The 16,879-nt window shown below is 45.5% G+C and overlaps 1 long non-coding RNA gene across 1 annotated transcript; it reads right to left on the minus strand.

The window, feature by feature from the left end:
* Positions 1–5,542: 5,542 nt before the first annotated feature.
* LOC139632004 (uncharacterized) lies at positions 5,543–7,379 on the minus strand. The gene is made up of 3 exons (XR_011693478.1): positions 5,907–7,379; positions 5,746–5,828; positions 5,543–5,669 (listed from the first exon to the last, which is right to left on the minus strand). It is a non-coding gene; the product is annotated as an uncharacterized lncRNA (long non-coding RNA).
* Positions 7,380–16,879: the final 9,500 nt, after the last annotated feature.

Here is a 16,879-nt window from a genome sequence, read left to right on the forward strand (position 1 = left end):
CAAAGAGGCAGACGAGTAGCAAGGGAAGATCAGTTTACTTAGTCCAAAAAACAGGCAGAGTCAAAACCAGGAGATCAGAATCAGGCAAACAAATCCGACAAGGAGCAGGCAGGTATTCGTAGTCCAAGAAAACAGGCAAAATGGGGTCAGAGCAGGAAGGCAGTACTAGGAAATGCTGGAGTGAAACTACGTTACAGAACCCCCCCCTCTAGGGACGGCTCCTGCCGTCCCACCCGGTTGATCAGGATGAGCCTGGTGGAAGTCTGTGATGAGAGCTGGATCCAGGATGCTGCGAGCAGGGACCCATGAGCATTCTTCAGGGCCGTAACCCTCCCAGTCAACCAGATACTGCACTCCCCTGCCACGTCGCCGGGATTTGATGAGCCGACTGACAGTGTATGGCGGTGCCCCATCAATGAGCCGGGGGGGAGGTGGGGGTTTGGAGGGGGGCAGAAGTGGACTCTCATTAACAGGTTTGACCTTGGAAACATGGAATGTGGGGTTAACCTCATGGATGACGGTAGACGAAGACGGACAGCCACAGGATTGATTTTAGAGATCGGGAACGGGCCCACGAAACGGGGAGCCAGCTTCTTGGAGTCCACTCTGAGAGGAAGATCCCGTGTCGACAGCCAGACACGTTGTCCTGGGGTGTACCGGGGTGCAGGATTGTGATGTCGATTGGCCGATCGTTGGTAACGGTCAGAAGAGCGCAGGAGTGTGGAGCGGGCCTGCATCCAAGTGCGCCGACACCGTCGGATGAATGCCTGAACAGAGGGAACGCTGGCTTCACGTTCTTGTTCCGGAAAGAGCGGTGGTTGGTAGCCCCGGGAGCATTGGAAGGGTGAAAGACCAGTGGCTGAACTGGGCAGAGTATTATGAGCATACTCAATCCACAGGAGCTGCTCAGACCAGGAGGAGGGATTGTGGGAAGCAAGGCAGCGCAGAGCTGTCTCCATCTCTTGGTTCATGCGTTCTGCTTGACCATTGGATTGTGGGTGAAAACCAGATGACAAACTGACAGTAGCCCCCAGCATCCTGCAAAACTCTGACCAAAAGTGAGAGGTAAATTGAGGTCCCCGGTCAGAGACCACATCAGATGGGAGACCATGTAGCCGGAACACATGCTGTAACAAAACTTCAGTCATTTCCTTGGCAGTGGGTAATTTGGGTAATGGTATGAGCAGGGCAGCTTTGGAAAAATGATCAATAACAGTGAGTATAACTGTGTTACCGTTAGAAGGTGGTAGGCCGGTGACAAAGTCCAAAGAAACGTGAGACCAGGGACGGCGAGGAACTGGCAGAGGATGAAGGAGACCAGATGGAGCTTGGTGAGAGATCTTATGTTGAGAGCAGATATGGCAAGCAGCAACAAACTCCCTGGTGTCCCTTTCCATGGAAGGCCACCAGAAGCGCTGTCGAAGAAGGGCTAAAGTGCGTCTCATCCCAGAATGGCAAGCCAGACGAGAAGAGTGCCCCCACTGGAGGACTTCCGAACGGAGACTGTCTGGATCAAACAATCGGTTCTCTGGACAAGCACTAGGAACAGGGTGTTCAGTGTGGGAGCGTTTCACCCTCTCCTCCACTTCCCAGGTTACTGCCCCAATGACGCATGCAGAGGAGAGAAGTCAAAACGGTTAAAGAAGAGAGCCCACCTCGCTTGACGAGAGTTAAGTCTCATGGCTGATCAGATGTACTCAAGGTTTTTGTGGTCAGTCCAAACCACAAATGGTTGCTCTGCCCCCTCCAACCAGTGTCTCCATTCCTCCAGTGCAAGCTTAACCACCAACAGCTCCCGGTGCCCAATGTCATAATTCTTCTCCGCTGGGGCCAGTTTCCGGGAGAAGAAAGCACATGGGTGAACCTTCTGGTCCTCAGCCGACCGCTGAGAAAGAACAGCCCCGACACCGGTGTCCGAGTCTTCCACCTCCACTATAAACTGGTGAGCAGGGTCTGGAAAGATGAGAATAGGAGCAGAGGTGAAGCGTGACTTCAACTCACCAAAAGCCACTTGAGCCACGGAGGACCACCAGAAGGGCTCACTGAGGGAAGTGAGAGTGGTGAGGGGAGCTGCCACTGAACTGTAGTTACGAATGAACCTTCGATAGAAGTTGGCAAATCCCAGGAAGCGTTGAAGCTCCTTGCGTGTGGATGGAGTTGGCCAGTCAGTGACTGCCTTGATCTTGGCCGGGTCCATCTGGATGTTGCCAGCGTTGATGATGAAACCCAGGAAGGATACCTCTGAAGCGTGAAATTCACACTTCTCTGCCTTGACAAAGAGCTGGTTCTCCAAGAGCCTCTGGAGGACTTGACGTACATGCACAACGTGCTCTTCCCTGGACTTAGAGAAAATGAGAATATCATGCAAATACTCGAAAACAGATATGTTGAGCAGATCCCGCAGAACATCATTGACTAATCCCTGGAAGACTGCAGGAGCGTTAGTGAGCCCAAATGGCATGACCAAATACTCATAATGACCACTAGGAGTATTAAAGGCTGTCTTCCACTCATCGCCCTCCCTGATTCTCACCAAATGATAAGCATTGCGGAGGTCAAGTTTAGAGAAAATGGTAGCCCCTTGTAGCAGTTCAAAAGCAGAGGAGATTAATGGAAGAGGGTACCTGTTTTTTATAGTAATGTCATTAAGCCCGCTGAAGTCAATGCAAGGTCGTAGGGTCTTGTCCTTTTTTTCCACAAAAAAAAAAAACCCTGCTCCAGCAGGAGACGATGATGGTCGTATGATCCCTGCCGCCAGTGAGTCATTGATGTATTTCTCCATGGTCTTTGTCTCAGGAACTGATAAGGAGAAGAGTCGCCCTCTAGGGGGAGATGTACCTGGGAGGAGGTCAATGGCACAATCATAAGGGCGATGCGGCGGCAAAGAGGTGGCCCGGGCCTTGTTAAAAACCTCCGTCAAATCCAGGTAATCAATAGGAACTCCTGACAGGTCTGGAAACTCAGAGGGGACAGTCAAACCAGAGGCAGATGACAGGGCAGACTTCAGACAGCATGACAATGAGTACTCCACTGCAGTATAGTTCCTGAAGACCAGTCAATGTGTGGATTATGTCTCCTAAGCCAAGAAAACCCCAAAATGACAGGTTGTTGTGGAGCATTGATCAGGTGAAAAGAAAGAGTCTCAGTGTGATTACCTGAAATGGTCATTTGAAGGGGAGTGGATCGATGTGTAACCCGGAAGAGGAGATGACCATCCAAGGCTGAGGCGTCGATAGGCTTCTCCAGATCCACATAACCAAGACCCAGCTAGGAGGCAAGAGGCATATCCAACAGGCTTTCATCCGCACCAGAGTCAATGAGGGCTGGAACAGTCTGATAATTCCCAGAACAGAGCAGCTTGACCTGAACCAAAGGCCGAGAGGGCATTTTAGAGTTCACAAACCGGCTCACCAGCGCCCTCGGGATGACTGGTGAGCCATGTCTTTTACTGGACACGAATAGGCGAAATGGCCATCCTGACCACAGTACAGACACCTGTTCTCCCTTAGGCGGCGCTGTCGTTCTGCTGTAGACAGCCGTGTCCTGCCCAGCTGCATAGGCTCAGGAGCGTCACCAGGAGCATTAGTGCGCTGCTCAGAAGGATGCCCCGGAGTGTGAAATGGCTGGTTAACCCGGCCAGGGGAAGCAGCAGACCGGACTCTCTTCCTGCGCCGCTCCCGCAGACGACTGTCTATGCGGATAGACAGAGACACAAGTGCGTCCAAATCAGCAGGAAGATCGCGGGCCACCAGCTCATCTTTGATGTCATCCGAGAGGCCGTTGTAGAAGGCATCGAAGAGCGAAGCAGCGTTCCAGTTACTCTCAGCTGTTACAGTACGAAACTCAATAGAGTAATCGGATACAGACCTTCCCTCCTGCGCCAGGTTAAACAAACCCCGAGCGACCTCTCTTCCGGGTGTGACATGGTCGAAAACTTTCCGCAGCTCGTCGGAGAACAGCTTGACAGATGAGCAAATGGCGGATTTCTTCTCCCACTCTGCGGTTCCCCAGTCCGTAGCTCTGCCGGCAAGCAGAGAAACAATATACGCCACCCGAGACCTTTCGGTGGGGAAGGCGGAAGGCTGGAGTTCAAAGGCAAGGGAACACTGCACGAGGAACGGCCGGCAGCTACCCGGAGTACCGGAAGAACGTTCCGGAGGAGGCAAATGAGCATCCGACATAGGAGGAGTCTGGACAGGAGGGCTGACAGACGATGCAGGGTCCGGACCATGACCTGACAGCGAGAGCCTTTGGAGAAGTTCTTGAATGGTGCCCATGCTCCTATCGTGACGAGCCGCCATCTCCTGCAAACTGCCTGAAATGGAGGTAAGTTGTTCATCGTGGCGCTGAAGAGCGCTGGCCTGTGCTCTCAGCTCATTACAGATGGAGTCAGTGTCGGCTGGGTTCATGCTGGCCAGATTGTTCTGTCATGATCACTGGAGCCGACAAAGGAGAACCCAGAAGTACGACAAAGAGGCAGACGAGTAGCAAGGGAAGATCAGTTTACTTAGTCCAAAAAACAGGCAGAGTCAAAACCAGGAGATCAGAATCAGGCAAACAAATCAGACAAGGAGCAGGCAGGTATTCGTAGTCCAAGAAAACAGGCAAAATGGGGTCAGAGCAGGAAGGCAGTACTAGGAAATGCTGGAAAGCTTGGCAACGTAGAACACAAGACAATCTGGCAGGGAGCAAATGAAAATGGACTGGTATATATACTGAGGAACTAATGAGTAAATGGACTGCAGGTGAGGAGGAGATGGGCGGGGAAACCCAAGTGAGGGAAATGAGTAGATTGTATGTGTGGCGTGGCGAGAGAGGTCGGGTTTCCTTTATTCTCTTTGTTCGGTTGCGACAACGCCACCTGGGGGAATTTCACCCCCAGGAAATTCTAATGTAAGTGTTTTTCTTTTATTAAAGGAGTTAGGCCACACAGGTTCCCAATATACCACGGGGCAAGAGACGGTTTTCAATTAAGGAAAAAGAATTTTATTTTACAAAAGAAACCTATCAAAAGCATATAGAAACAAAACTAAAGTGTTGCACACCAGCCCCACACAATAATACGATAAAATTAGCACATAGGCAGGAAATGAGGATGAGGACAGGGCTGGGGTTTACCATGCGGCAAGGGGAAACCAAAAAAAGGGGGACGGGATCCTAAAACAAACCACCCGTGACACTGCACACTCACACACAGCAAAAGGAAGTCGTGAAGAAGACACCGCCACCAGGGATTGGACTGCCGCCTTCAGCCCACAGCACCTGACCAATGACAAAGAAGAGCATTAATAAAAACATGCCATATGGGCCACACAGACTGGTGTGGACAAACAAATATTGAAGTAAAGTAACAAAACAAAACAAAAGAAACCAAATCCAAAGAAATACAAATAACTACATTAACTCCTAACAAACAAAATATAACCCAAATAAATGTTGCCCTTAGCACACATTTAAGGCAACCAATGAAGACAAATGTACACAAAATTGTTTAAAACAGGTGTCGCCACAGTTGTCCACAAGACGGGAGCCAAAACAGCAGCGAAGATCCAGGGAGTGGTGGCCGATAGCGGGCCAAACAAATTGCCTCCACCTCACCCTGCAATGTAGCGATGAGGCCCCAGGGGAGAGTGCGAGCCCAACAGGCCACGGTCCAATTACACGGCAGCCTACAAGTACACATTACAATAATTAGCTGGGAACTGAGTGACAGACTCGATGGACAGGCAGACAACATCGACCTACCAAACGGATGAGTTACCGGACCCGGAGGGCTTCCAGCGGAGCAATCCGTCTCCCACGGCCCCAGCAGTCGGCCGTGCTACACGCTACAAAGAGCGGAGACTGCATCACCAATATGCCCGTTACGCACCCATGTAAAAAGGAGAAATGGCAGAGCGCATTACCTGTATGGAGAATATCGTGCGCCTTGATGGCGGCCACACCAAACAAACGGGCTCTGCCACGCCAGACCACAGCCACCACAGGAGGTTGGAGGAGAAAAGAGAGTCAGGTATACCCACACACCTGTATATAACAGTGTGCACGGCGCCGCCCAGTAATCAGGGTGCCCGGCGAGTTGGCCTAGTGCCATGTAGTGGCCTAGAGGGAAACGACCTCCGGCTACATATGGCAGGGAAGGAAGGCAGGATCTGAAATGACAGGAGAGTCAGTTACACAGAGACTGTAGTGGAAGGTGTTAGTAAAACTGCTGGTGTGATGTCACTATGACATCAACAGGTCTTTTCTCTGTCTGTCATTGCTGCAAGTTGAGCATCATGTGTGAAAAATAGGTGAGAGGGTGAACCTCCAGATTATGCCACACAGCTGCGAAGTGAGAGACGTGTGTCTCACGTGTGTCTCACGCAGACAGTGTGTCCACTCTAACCTGTTAACATGGACACCGAAATGAAAACCAAGACATTCCACAGCCGCCATGCACACATGACACATCCAGTGTGTCTCTGTTCTAACTCCACCAGGTGTGTGTTGTGTGTCAGTAAAATGTTGGTGGATCATCCAGCGGTGATTTCACCTTCAGTGCTCAGTTTCCTTTTTACAGTCTGTGTCTCAGCTGTGTCCTGATTTAGGACTGAATATGGTGGAGACTTCAGAGTTTAGGGACATCAAAACAGACTGTGAATAAAGATGGATGGAGCCTCCATGACGTCACCCACAGGTTTCTGGAGCTCAGAGTGAGCTGCTCCACTGTGGTCATCTTGGCAGTGCCTGACTCCGCCCTTTACTCCCAGCTAATCCAAATATGGGCAAAGAGGTGGAGCTGAGACTTCACTGCTGGTTTATGGCAAGCATATGCCCACTCAGCTGTCACTCAAAGAGGACACACCCAAGTCTCCATAACTTTAGTCCTTAATAAAATGTAAACAGGTGAGTTCTATAAATTTCAGCCCGTACAGTCGTCATGAAGGAGGAAATCAGCTCTAGAGACCAGAGCAGTTTCTGTACCAGGCTGTAAACATGTTTCTTTCTGCTGTAAAGTTGGACATTTGAACATGGGAGTCTGTGGGGACTGACTCACTGCTGGAGCCAGACTCTAGTGGTCATTAGAGGAGCTGCAGCTTCTAGCTCCTCACTGTTGATGCTTCATGTTGCAGACCTGGAGGTTGATGATTGGGTGTCACATGTACAACAACAAACATGCTCTCCTGAAGCGTTGAAGGACTGACTCACTGTTTCTAGCTTTTTTAACACTTTCATGTCTGGAAGAACCCAAACATCATATCTGTTCAGAAAGCTCAGAGGAGCAGGAGGACTGTCTGTATCACAGACATGAACTGAATGTGAAACTCAGAGGAAACAATGGATGTCACTGAGTCTGTCTATCTGTGTGTGTGTGTGTGTGTGTGTGTGTGTGTGTGTGTGTGTGTGTGTGTGTGTGTGTGTGTGTCTGCTCTCAGTTTAATGCTTCAGAGTCTTCATGGTATCTCTTTGATGATGAGTAACCACATACCAAAATACTAACTGCTGCAGTCCTCTGCTCAACAATTAACCCAATGAGTGCTCACACACACACACACACACACACACACACACACACAGCTCCTTGTCATTTTTCAGTTCTTCATCTTTTCGAAGGCGGTGTGAAGCAGCAACTTTGGACAAAGATGTGAAACAGGCCAGAAACTGAAGTGGTGATGAGAGCTTGAAGCTGGTCCCCCCTCACTGACCAATAACTATCAGCTCCTGTATGATGATATAAAGACTTTCAGTCAAGTGATTGGCAGCTACCACTTCGTCAGATCTGTGCTACAGCTCTCACTCTCATTGATCCCTGCAGCTGAAACAGTCCAGTCCAGCTCCGACATTGACAGCGTCAGGGCAACAGCTCTGCCTCCATCTTCACTGTTTGTAGTTTTAATTTAGATCCAATGAAGGGTTAACACAACAGGAAAAACAAAAACAAACCAGATGACAGTATGAAACACAGAAACAAGAACGCTGAGGAGCGGCGAGCGGCGGGCAAATTTTTTTCAGTGGATCAAGTAACGGCGGTCGCGTGTTCTAAGCGTGTGTGGAATGTAAGTCAGCCAATGGAGACGACCTTTGGCACTGTGGACACACACACACACACACACACACACATATATACACACATACACACACAATTCCTCCTCGCTGGCACAACGCCATGGACACACTCAGTCAAGTCCAGACACACACACCTCAAATATAATGTGAAGCTGGCAAACAGCCTTGCTCCAGTATGATTTAACTTACAGCTATAATTAATAACCCGTCAAACCAGTCCCCACAGAGAACAGCAGACTGGATTACACACAAACATCTGAACTGTTAAATCTGATATCAGCTCCAGGATTCCAGACCAGATTCCCCCTGGATCCCGTGTCAGGCCACGCCCCCTTCCTGAGTCACATAGGACTTGGAGAAATTAGCTAGTGCTAATGCTCTAGCTGTTAGCTGTAAGGTAAGCTAGCTGGGCAGTTGTAACAACAATACACATACACGGACACACACATAGACACAAAACCAATTATGACTGAAGTCACTGTTAACTTGTTCTGTATTAAACCAGACCAGGACCCTGACCTGAAACCTTGTCAGCACAGAGAGCCAGAGTTAGCATTAGCACAACCAGTAATACTGTGTCAGCCACTGCCAGTTAACAAACAACATAAACAAATAAAAGATGCTAACTATGCTAACCTCTTTGATACATCTACTAGCTCAACCTAGCTCAGTCATGTCCTGACCCAGAATTTCTAAAGAAAGAGTAGATGGGCTTCCAGCTCCAATTTTTTTTTTCACTTTTATGTGGGAAAATCATGTTAAAGAAAATATGAATGGTAGCAGAGGATTTTTACAGAGTTTAAAACATGACCAGAGGAACTCTGAATTTTAAAGACATTTTTCTTCTTTCTTTCCACCCATTACATCATGACAGCAGTCAGTTATTCAATGTCTTCACCTACATGGAGAAGATGTGTATGTTCACACTATGTTGTTAGAAGGAACCTGTTCATACCAAGGTAGGTCAAACTGAGCTACACCTTAAATCACACATGCTGCTGATCTTTGCACCATCATGTATGTAGATTATAAATGACCAGTGGAGGACTGCAGCAGAGAAAACTCCTCTGAACTAAACTTTTAATCGATGTGTTACTGCGGCGTCTCGTTTGGCAGAGCTCCTCGGCAGCGTTGAGGTAATAACAGATGGGTTCAGAGAGAGGATGGTGTCTGGCTGAGCTGCAGCTCACATTAATAAACGCTGATGAGCCTGTTTTTCTCTAAAAGCCACTTATGCTTTATTACTGCGAGCACAATAAAGAGACAGATAGGAGAAAGTAAAGGTCAGAGTGACGACCATGTTCAACAACTTGGGGAGCTAATATAAATCCAACTACTGTCTCTGTTAATGTAGCCTGATGAGTTTTAATCACAGATCCAAAGATTGGCTTGTCAGAGGAGAGAAACTCAATTATTATCTTTTTCAGTATCTTTTGAAGTTGAGCAGAAAGTTGAGATAAATCGGCCCTGAACTACTTCCTTTTTAAGCTTTGACACTGACACTGATGAGTTCATGCAAGTCTGTCAATCAGTTCTATTTACAGGTGGTGTTGTATTTACTCTTTGAAAAGGGTCTCTAAAATTTTGTCCACTTTTATTTAATTGCAGGTACTCTGCACATAACAGAAGAATTTAACACAGGTTAATTTTGACTGGTAAATTGTCTACTTTGCCATTTTTTGGATTGTTAGTAGGCCACAATTAATGAAACCTGACACCTCCACCACAGATGTTGACTTACCGCGGGTGAAAATTTAGCATAGATTTACTTCATCCCTATGAGTTAGTCTACTACATGTGATGATTCAACTGAAATTTGCTGCAAAAATCAGCTGTTCCTCTGGTGTGACAAGATCTTACCAATGGTCAAAAAAAGGCAAAGACTGGATTGAATCAATCTGTGTGGACAGAGAAAGTGGTCTGAGCAGAGCCATGAGTATAACATGACTTTTATTAAGAAGAGTGTATCTGAATATCAGCTTTATTAGAACATTTATGTCAGTTCAGTTTCAACCATATGTTGTGCAACCTGAAAGACTGAGATCAGTCAAAGAAGTAACAGTAATAAATTTATTACAACTTCCTTCATAAATCCAACTCTTACACTTTCCCATATCACACATTTTTTGTTCAAACTAATGGATCAGCCTCCATATGATTCTCATATTAACAGTAACAACTGTTTGTATATGTACAGTATATCAACACACTTATTTCATGCTGTTAAAATATTACATCAGATTACCTCAAAACTATTATTACTATACTATTAATTTTCTCAAATCAGTAAAACATTTTTTTAAATGCTATTCAAAGACTAGCAAGACCACTTCTACTGTACTGTCTACACACACACACGCACAACTTCAATAAGCAACACAATAAGCTGTTATCGATCTTTTGTTGTTGCACACACACACACACACTTGAAGTGCTTTAATAATCTCTGCCATTTTTCTATTGATCCAACCCTATGCACGCACACACATACACACACTTACACAAACACACACACACACACACACACACACACACACAGGGAGCAGCAGCAGGAAATGTGAATAGAAATGATGGATGATGCTCTGAGCTTTGACTAATTACAATTTATATTAATAGCTCAGGTTTTTTTTTAAGCCTTCTGTTTTTTATCTCATGGATTATTTATTTCTTCTCCTGTGCCTCTTTTTATAATTTTAATAACAAAGTAAACAACATTTTAAACCAGCATTAAACCAGTCTTCATGTTTCTGCCTTTAATGTCCTTTATAACTGAGACCAGAAGAAAACATTATTTTATACAGAAAATAGATACTAAATCATATTTCTTATATGTTTAGCACTGTGATGGTCAAGAGTCTGCAGGCCTGAGCAGCCTCCTGTACAAGACCTGAGACCACTGACCTGAGACTATTGACCTGAGACCCAGCAACAGATGGAGGAGAAATAATGAAGTAACTGAGTTAATCATATTGAAGGAAGAAGCCCTGATGATGATGATGATGATGATGATGATGATGATGAGGGAGAATTATTCAGGCGTGTGCCGGTCAGTGAGAGGGCTGGATTAGTCTCAGATTACATTTTAGCTTCAGGACTGAAACCTGATCCAGCAGAGAGGAAATGCTTTGGTTTCAATGGTTTCTGTTGGAGGGACAATAACCAGAGGATTAACAACAGCTTCATTCAGAGACACGGCTCTGTCCGACCTGCTGTAGCCCTGCAGCACCGGGAGCCAGCTCCTCCACTGTACAACCTGATTATTAAACTAAATATTCAACCATCATCAACGATTTTCTACAGATTAACCCAAACTTCAGCAGATGATTAAATTTAAACAAGAGACACAAACGATTTACACGATTCATGACAAGTTAAACTTCTCTTTGCATATCACCTGACACACGCCGAGGAGCTCCGAGACCAGAACTGTTCTGGGTCCACCTGAGACAGGTGAATATCTGAACACACACACATCTGTGAGATGATGGTTTGTGATGTACACTGATGTCTCCTCACTTCATGGGTCTAATGATTAAATGATTCACAAACACAAAATGGATTCTGGGATACTGAAGCCTGAAAGGGGCAAAAAACCTGGAGGCTGAATTCAGGCCCAGGGGCCCAAGGGGTCACAGGGTCACAGGGGCCCCTGTAACACAGCCTCTTATAAGGTTATTGTTTATATATATTTATGGAAAACGACGCAAAACGACCACAAACTGATGCAAAGAGATACAAAACATGACAAAATAAACACAAAACAATCAGTGAGACAGCAGTCGCTCAGTCTGGGGGTCTTGCTCCTGTGTAGGAGGGGTGGGGGGCTGTTACATGTCTGATGAGCTGTCCTCTTTCAGGAGGAGTCGTTCTCTTCGTTACCTGTGGAGGTTAAAAGGAAACATAGCTGAGTGTTGACAGGAGACAAAAAAAGTTGTGATCTGATGGTTTGTGTCCATCAGCTGACCTCCTCAGTGTTCAGGCTGTTTTTCCTGACAGTGTGAACAGAGCCTCTGAGGTTAACCTGCCTGTCAGCTGATCTAATCTCCTCTACAAAACCAAACGATCACCTTTCACACAAAGCTGCACTTTTCAGGAATTATCTGAAGGATTAAGGAGGAAAAAAAAACGACTCAACGGCTCTTTGACGTCTCAAGTTTTTGAAACATTACAACAGGTTTTAAATGGACGGGAAAGGACTTGACCACGCCCTGATTTAACACAGGTGACTCTTTACCTCACAGTGAATTATCTTTAATATTCAGTTCTGATGAAGTCAGACTCAGCGTATGAAAGACAATATAAAATGCATCCCTCTCTCATAGGCCATGCTTTAGATCACGTGTGCACACACTGGTTATTGGTTTTTAGATTGATTTCCTTCCTTTCAGGCAGCCATTGGTTTCTACAGAAGAGGAATCCATTCACAAAAAAAAATCTGCTCTGTTTTTCTGAATTAACAAGATCTCGTTAAGCTTTCTTTCTCTCAAGTGAATGCATTCCTCTTCTGTAGGTTTCGGTTCATTTCTATGAAAATAAACATGTAGACAGTTGAACCTGCTACAGAGAAACAGGCCACATATGTAGATATGAAGGTTTACACTGATCCTGCCAGTGGAGAAGTTTTACAACCCAATGTGTTTAGTTTTTTTAAAGCTAATTCTCACAGTTTTCATTGCTCCCATTAGTTACCTGCATCACTACAGCAGAGGCTGACACACAACACTGCTCAACTTTACCCCCGGTGTGTCTTCATGTGTTCTGATCAGATGTGTATTACACTGTGAACATTTTGTGTTTCAGAAACACTGACACGCTGTTTGACCTGCACATTTGGTCACATGTCGTTTCCAAAGATCTCACCTGAATACGCTGCTGTCTGGAGTATGAACCAGGTCCAGGACTGGGCTAAGAATGCAGAACTCCCCCACCCCCGCCAGAAAAAAACACTATGTAGACATTATGTTGCTGTTATTTAGCCATTTGATTTAATTAATGAACTAATTTATATGAAAAAAAATGCCCTGATCAGTTTTAACAGCCCCCTGTGTTACTTCATCCTGGTGCCTGAGTGGTTGAAACAGTTGAAAGTAACTTACAGCTGAATCAGGTAAAAAGGAGACAAGCAGTGAAGCAGCTGAACTGGGGACCCACCTGCCACGTCTGCATCAGTCGGGCTGCAGTGGAGATGAGGTTGGGGCAGGTGAACAGGGGGATGTCGTAGGGCTGTCCTCCTCTTGTTTGACATTAGCCTCGTCCTCTCCAGGCTCCTCTCAGTCAGCACAGGAATGACAGAAAGACCCGGACCTACATGACACAGACACACTGACAGACTCCATCCACTGACCTGCTGACCCAGATTTGAGGACACTGTTGTGGGTAGTTCAGAGGTCCTGGGAGATTGGAGCTTTTACAAACAAAACACATGTCCTGTTTAAACTTCAAATCAGTGACAGCACATGTGAGGCCTGCTGATAGATTCAAGTCAAAGAGGCAGTAAAATGATGGCAGTGTTAAGTCCTGATTTCATGCAGTAATGACCACTAGAGTCTGGCTCTAGAGCTAATTTCCTCCGTCATGACAACTGTACGGGCTGAATCTTATAGGACTCAGCTGTTTACATTTTATTAAGGACTAAAGTGATGGAGAATTGAGGGTGTGGCCTCTTTGAGTGACAGGTAGGTGAGCGTATACTCGCCACAAACCATCATGTACTGAAGTAAAAAATAAAACACTTGGTGACAAATCCAGTGACTGTGGGACAAACATTATTGACTTTCTGTAGAAGACAGTCTCCAGCACTGCTCCATTGTGTTTCCCTCCACCTCTCTTTGGTAACAACACAGAAGCTGATGTGAGTGAGCCTCTAACTTTCTCTCTGAGTCATCATTTTACAGTAAATACAGCTGAAATCACAGCTCCCAGTTTCTCTTTTCCTCCTCCCTCTGTGATGATGGAGGTGTCGTTCACCTGCTGCTCATCTTCTCCACAACAGTGGAGACTGATGGTCAGTGAGAAGCTTCAGCTCTGATACAAGATTTAACTGATGAGTCCATCCACTGAGAGCGGAGACAGTGACTGGTGGTTGTTGTTGAGGTCTGTGGTTAAACACAGAGATCAATCATGTGCTTGCCTATATCAACCAATCAATGAACATTATTTATTACCAGCTCGGTCTGCAGGAGTTACTGTCAGACAGGATTATTCTACAGGACACAGTTTCAGTGATGAACCTACCCAGAGTGATCAGCTGACTCTCTGCAGCTCCACTCGTCTTTACAGAGCCTCTGTCCTCTACCTGAGCAGCAAACAGCAGACAGACTCTGTCAGAGAACAGCTGCTGAACATGGTGGAACCAGATGTTTCCCTCAGGAGCTGGAGGAGACCAAAGACAGAGCTAAAAGAGAGGGAACACCATCCACACACAAAGTATCAGCATGAATACTTCTCTCTGGACAGATCTTCCACTGTTGAGCTGTGAAGGTTCCTCAGGACCACAGAGCTCCACAGAGTGGTGTCACATCAGATCTACACTCCCCACTCTGCAGGACAGACATGTGACCTCCTTCCCGCCATTAGGCTTCAAACTGTAGCTGGGAGTACTCACGTTGTTTAGCCTGGCTCTTAACTTATCTGGTAACCAGCGTACGCTCAGATAAACACCTCTGCAGACCTCTGAGGTCCAACAGAGAGAGTTGAACTCTGACCTCTGAGTGTCCTCTGACTTATCTGTCACGCTCTCCTCTCAGACTCCTTCACTCGGTTCTGTACATTTACATATTTGCACTTCAACATTTTATTGTATAGTATCACTCAAAACTGTGACGTATTTCACATTTTTATTTCGTGAAAAGATGGCATCCATCACTACCTACATATTCACATGTTTGACTCATATCAGGCCAACATGTTTTGTTTATTTTTTTACGTTTTATCCTCTACTTTCCTTTTTCTAATTCTTATTAATCTTATGTTTACTGCTCTTATGAATAACACTCGTCATATTACAGCCATCCGGCATCTCACTGCACCTGTTGTTTGTGTTTGTGATAAATGAAACCACCATCTTAAATGTGAAAGAATACGATCAGGTCATTTTATGAATAGTTGTTCATTGTCCTGCTTATAAAATCCAACTTTTTTTAACCTGAGAAATCCAGGTTTAAATGAATGAGTTAAGTCCCTGACCCTGATCTTAATCAAACATGAGGACAAAATTTCCTCAGTTTCTACATGTCAAACTTACACTGGTAAACTTACACTTAAACTTACACACACACACACACACACACACACACACACACACACACACACTCACACACACTCTCTCAGGGTGAAGCAGGTCCGGTGGTAGAACAGTGACACCTGCTGATTCAGTCTCAGCTGTTGTCACCTGTGCTCACCAGGAAGGGCCAGGATTTCAAAATAAAACTCCTCTGACCTTCTCTCTAATCTCGAAGACTCTGAGGTGAACCAGGAGCAGGGATCTGCTGAGGACGGGTCACCTCAGACAGTTCCACAATAAACCAATAGAAACATCTTTTCTTTCCTGTCTGCAGCTTGAACATAAGCACACAACCTCAGCCTCACATCTGAGCATGAAGTTTGTTAAACAGTGAGACACACGTCACACTGGGACCAGAGTTTTTAAGGTAAGACTGCATCAGAAAAACCAAGTTTCACTTTGTTGATCAGAATCATGAGTTTCATCCTGATGCCCCAAAACCACAAACTCACAAAAACATCAACAAACAGAAAATGTATAGCTCAGTGGTTTCCAACCTGTGGGCCGGGGCCCACTGGTGGACCGCTAAGGTATTGCAAGTGGACCAATGAATTATTAACAAAACAGTAAAATTTTGGTGAAAGGATGTGATTAAGATATAATGATCTTTAAAAAAAAATTAAAAATGTAATTTTTCATATTAAGGCCAATCACTGTGATAAACCAGTGGCAGGAACTTGTTTGTTATCTCAGTCTGATTCTGTGCTACATCCAAAAACTGAGCAATCAAAACACTGGTTCACAACAGGAAGGAAAGAGAGTGAAGAGACAGACGGTGAATCAACAAGTGACCTCTCTCTGTCAGACAAAAAATAAATACTGGAAAATGTTGAGTCAGTCATTTTCACAGAGCTTCAGAACTGGCCTCATTTCTCTTTGTCATTTCCTACACATTTCCTACACTACCCAGAATCCACCATCTGCAAACAGCTCTTTCAACATTAAGGTCATGATGTGAAGAAAAGATGTGAGAGGATTAAACTGACACTGAGCTTTAAATACAAATCTTTATTTATGAAACGATGACCACACAGCAGGTCTGAAGCAGACACCATGGAACTAAAGTCAGTTTAAACTACACATTATTTTGAATAGGTCTGAATCTGTGAGTTTTTAAACAGCTTTACAGTGTAAAAATGTATCAGCTTTTTGTTTTTGTCATTAAATGAGTCTGAAAACTGAATTATTATTATTAATATCATTAAGTGTCCTTGTCCCCTCCTCAGTGTTTTTATCATGTTTGGGATACAGGAGCTTTCCAAACAACCTGGAATCTAGGCTCACCAAGGCAGAAAAGTCTGGACTACCTAGCAGGTTCAAGGCTTGGATCAACCAGCACGGCATCTTACCTCAAGTCTTCTGGATAGGATTTGGAGTAAGGTGACGTGTTTAGAACAAATGCATTATTGGTATGGTGGCAGTGTCATGAAAAGGAGATAATAATGATTCTTTATAGTAAATTAAATCAGCCCATACTTGGGCCACGTGCTTGTTTTCTTCTGGCCCAGTGTGCACCTGGTTCCACAGCCCAAATCTGGCCCATATACA

This window comes from Trachinotus anak, unplaced genomic scaffold (genome assembly GCF_046630095.1).
Source record: "Trachinotus anak isolate AG129_WGS33_773 ecotype Australia unplaced genomic scaffold, CSIRO_AGI_Tana_v1 ptg000014l, whole genome shotgun sequence".
NCBI lineage: Eukaryota > Metazoa > Chordata > Actinopteri > Carangiformes > Carangidae > Trachinotus > Trachinotus anak.